Here is a 5,000-nt window from a genome sequence, read left to right on the forward strand (position 1 = left end):
TAGTCAAGATGCAGTACAGTGGTCTCATACAGATACAGATGCAGTACAGTGGTTTAGGTACAGTGGTCTTGTGCAGCTATAGATGCAGTGCAGTGGTCTAGATACAGTACAGTGGTATCTAGATGTAGAACAGTGTTCCCATGCAGCTATAGATAAAGTACAGTGGTCTCATACAGCTATAGAGTAAAGTGGTCTCATTTTTACAATAGGCAGAAATTACACATTTGTTCTGCATGTATAAAACGTCATGGTTCTTGCCCAAAACGGCATGATATTGGCATAAATTTGGCATGTCTGTAAAGGCTTGAAGGTATCCATGTAACCCATTACCCATTTCCATATTGAAGTGACAGCTAAAGGGACCTTTTGGAAAATAACTATGGCTGTTTCTCTCGCCAAAATGTAGTCAAACCTTGAATCAATTAGGTATTTACCCCCTTCCTGACAAGGTGGCATGACAAGGTTGGTCCCATTTTTTTTTTCCCACCAGCAATTTGGCAGGTCTAAAACATTGAATACTTTAGGCCATATTTGTTCTTGGGTTCATCAAAATATGTATATTAGAGGTCCTATGGATCCCAAAAATCCAAACTAGAAAAATAAATAAGGGGGGGTGCGCAACTGCGCATGGACCCCTCCTGGGGCTTCTACTATAGCTACTGTGGCTGTCCACTTAAAGCCAAATAATCTATTAATCCGTCAGTTTGGAGTTGGATTGGAAGACTTTGTTGACAAAGACTTTGTTATGCTCCCCCCCCCCCCCCCAAGCACATCTCTTGTAAACTCTATAACTTTATGTCAATAGCCAGTAGCCATTGTTATGTTTAATCAACATTAGCATGTGCACATTATGTCTCATGTACCTGCACATATAGTCAAATTATTTAAAGTCCACTCATTCCAATTACAGGGCCTACAAAGAGGCCATTTGAGTGCCTGCTGCAAATGCTTGTATGTGGTTGTATGGCCGTTTCTCAGGCTCTCTCTCCTGTCTTTTTATGTTGTGTTGTGTATAATAATATAAACAATAATTCTGATGTTCAGTTCTCAAACTCACCAATCTGAAAAGGCAGCAAACACAATTTTACAGATCTGTCGAGTTGATCAACAAATCGATTAGTCGACAAATTCCAAGGATGATTAGGCGACTTTAGAATTTATTCCGTTGAGGACAGCCCTACCAGCTACCAGGACGTACAGTCGTGCACTATGTTCTCACTGAACCTTTCTCATACGCCGCATACATGTGTGCACATTAGGCCTGTGACATCCTTTTATCCGCGGCTGGTTTGCATATGAGCGCAGAGGCCTTGTGACCGCCAGTGTGTGATAATGATCCAGTTCCTCGTGTTCTCTCGTTTCTCCTCCACAGAAGTTGCTCTGTCAGCAGGCATGTTATGTCTAGCCCTCACCTCACTGGTCACGGGTCCGTGGACCAGTGGGACAGGTGAAACATGAGATCCCCCGTCCCCAGCCCCGAAAGCTTGCACATGTACAGACACACACCTACCTTCACTACGCCCACACACACAACCCACCTGAAGGTCACCTGAAGGAACCTCTCTAGCCTTTGTCCTTGTTTCCATTCTCTCTACCTCAAATGTCTGCTTAAGTACGTTCTTTTAAAGACGTCAGTGGTTGCCGGTGTCTATTTATTCGTTCTGTGTTGACTTGAAATGATTTAGCCCAGCTTCTAATCTCTAATCTAAATTGAGTGAAGGTCTCAGTGAATGAACTCACGCCCCCCAAATACAGATGATCCATGAGAACAGAGACAGCTCGACCTCCAACCGTCTTTCGGTTGGAGAGAAAGGGGGGGGGGGGGGGGGGTGGGGGGGGGGAAACTGCACACTTTACAGGTTTCCCCCTTGCAGTCGTCCTTGTCTGTCAGTATTGTTTGTTTATTTTCGTTTCGAGGATCCGTTGCCGGACAGACAATTTAACGTTTATGAGGTTTCGCAGATTTATCCATTTAAACAAGCATACAACCTTTAAGATAACCCTGATGTCAGGACAAAATGGTTGCACGTGAATGCTTTAAATGGATAGTTAACCCAAACATAATTATTTTCTATCAATTATACATTGAAGCCTTGAATTCATGGACATTTGTTTGTTTTTGTCTCATTCCCAAGCCAATAATTTGATGACTGGAGTCTCTGGTAGGAGACTCAATGGAGACGCCAGTCTCTGGTAGGAGACTCAATGGAGACGCCAGTCTCTGGTATGAGACTCAATGGAGACGCTAGTCTCTGGTATGAGACTCAATGGAGACGCCAGTCTCTGGTATATAAGACCCAATGGAGACGCCAGTCTCTGGTATGACTCAATGGAGACGCCAGTCTCTGGTATGAGACTCAATGGAGACGCCAGTCTCTGGTATGAGACTCAATGGAGACGCCAGTCTCTGGTAGGAGACTCAATGGAGACGCCAGTCTCTGGTAGGAGACTCAATGGAGACTCAATGGAATTATTGGTAACAAAAAAGGCGCTTTTATCATCCTACATTACATTCCGTGCTCAGCTAATCAAATCATCATCACAAAGGTAATTCCGGCCAATCACTTTTGGCGTCCTCACTTTTCTGCCCTCACTTTTATCTTCAATATGTACTTTGCTCAGCCAATCAAATCATCACTATGGGGTGATCAGCCAACCACAAGCCAATGTATGTAGCCCCTCAAAGAACATCTCCATGTATTCAAGGCTCCATGGAGTGTATGTAATCAATAGAAAAAAAGTCATTTTGGGGGTGAACTATCCCTTTAAGCCAAGACCACCTCAAAATTAACATCATCAACTTTATTCTTTAGTGCTATGTTGTTTTGTGGTTCATCTTTAAAATGCTTTGAAAGCTATATGCTTTAAATTAAAAGCAAACTACTTTGAGACTATTTGTTTAGAATTTGTTTAAACAAAGTGAAACTGACTGAATAATGGCAGGAGGATCCTCTGGTTTGACTCAACACAGACACAAATTAATACCATATTGACACATTGATGCAGGGTATAGCTACTAAATATAGACTAATAGTTGAAGATTGGGTGAGCTGAGAGATTCCTGAGTTTGCCTCGTGCACCACAGACTTGTATACATTACAGAGCTCTTTTCAGCAGCTTTCCCAGTTCCACAAAGACTTTAGTGTATATGAGAAGGAAAAGCAACGGCGAGGGGCGGGTGAACACTGAACAGGGTGACTGCTAGTGAGCAAAAAAAGAGAAGGCACTAAGATGTAATGTATACTTGTTTAACTGCATTTTAACAGATGCAGCAGACATCTACACAGCAAAATGTGAATGTCAAAGTGTCTTAACTTTGAGTTTGACACTCAGGATTGTACTGTGCCGTTCCTCGTCCATTAAAGATGCTTTTAAAATGCAGATCAGCGTCTGAGGTAGATGTGGGTCGAATGCTCTGAGGTACAACAAACTACACAGTAAAATCCTCTGTGTAAGTCACAGAATGTCACAGAATGTATGGAACCAAATGGAACCATTCGACCACACTCTGTATTACTGTCCAAAGTCTGCAGCCAATGTGTGATAGGCAGTGCAGTGTCATGGAGCTTTTAGATGGTGTCTCCAGGAGGACACACTGGGTGGGTGGAAGGGGCGAACACGTGCCCAAGAGAGTCTCAGGTGGCAGGAGACGGTGGTCTGGATTCTGTGCGGGCACAAGCCCTCTTTGTCATGTCCCGGTCCCACTGCACAGGGGCCCCCTTACTGACCCTCACCTTGAAACGTGACACGGACAGGTACAGGAGGGGTGGCCTCGCCAAGGAAGCAAATACTGCCACACACACACACACACACACACACACACACACACACACGTACACACACGTGTCGCACGCACTCACGCGCCTGTGTGTGTGTTCGAAACTCAGCTCAAAAGGGTGGTCAAACTGGCTTTCTTAGAAGTGACAGTGTGCTTTTCTGCCCTTAGGGAAGGATCATTCAACATATTAAACTTTCAACAACAGGAAACATCATCACACATATTAAGATCATATGGGTGGCTCTCCCATCTTTGTCTCCAAAAAGTCACAGGATATACATTTTTATTAAGTGTAGTGTGTTTTTTATTATAAATGTACACGATCAAAGTACCATAACTTGCCGGTTCTGGCAGGATATGTCCATGCTTGGTCATATAAAAGATATGGTAAAAGTAATAGTCTGTTGATCTCATCTTGGTTGTATGCATGGAAACATGGTCTCCCCACATGACGTACGTTAGAGGAAACAGTCATGGTTCAAAGTCAAGGGGAGGACTAGGACAAAACACACACAGGCGCACACACACACACACACACACACACACACACACACACACACACACACACACACACACACACACACACACACACAGTAAATGCAAAGAACACACAGACATCAGACATGCATGACAGACACTACACCTACAGTATAGTAAATACATAAAACAGGGTTCATAACACTTTGTGCCCGAGGTTTAGCCAGAGGGCAAGCACGTGTTCCAAAGCACAGCAGTGGAAGACCCCCCCCCCACCACCACCATTAACATATAAGCATACAGTTCATAAGCTACCTAACAACTCTCCACTTTGTTTTTCAAAGTGTGTAACATTTAGAGCATTGTAGGCTCGAAGCTGTTGGGCACAGAGCCAAAAATACCCCCCCCCCGCCCCATGAGACGAGTCAGACTAACCCAGACCTGTTTGATTCTACAGCAACTTGTCCGCAGGGACATATCGCTACGAGAAACAAATCCAATCAAGATCCTTCCACGGATCGACCGACCAACCGCACCGCACGAGGAAGAACACAAAGACAAAAGAGGCAGTGAGGAAGAAAGCGACTGATGAGCGTCCTTTGTGTCAGAGAGTAAGAGCAGCAAGCGTGGCAGGCAGGCAGCACAGATACCCACCGTCTGTCTCACTGACACTAATTGAAGCCATGGAGAACTCACTCACTCACTCTCTGAAAGCTACACTGACCAATCAAACAAAAAGAAGACG

At 44.3% G+C, this 5,000-nt stretch overlaps 1 protein-coding gene across 1 annotated transcript in view; it reads right to left on the minus strand.

Moving 5' to 3' along the window:
* LOC310857647 (uncharacterized protein) overlaps positions 1-5,000 on the minus strand; it is a 27,428-nt gene that overhangs the window by 21,471 nt on the left and 957 nt on the right. The window lies entirely within an intron of this gene.

The sequence above is a fragment of the Protomyctophum parallelum genome (assembly GCF_964188405.1).
Source record: "Protomyctophum parallelum genome assembly, chromosome: 4".
Taxonomy (NCBI): Eukaryota; Metazoa; Chordata; class Actinopteri; order Myctophiformes; family Myctophidae; genus Protomyctophum; species Protomyctophum parallelum.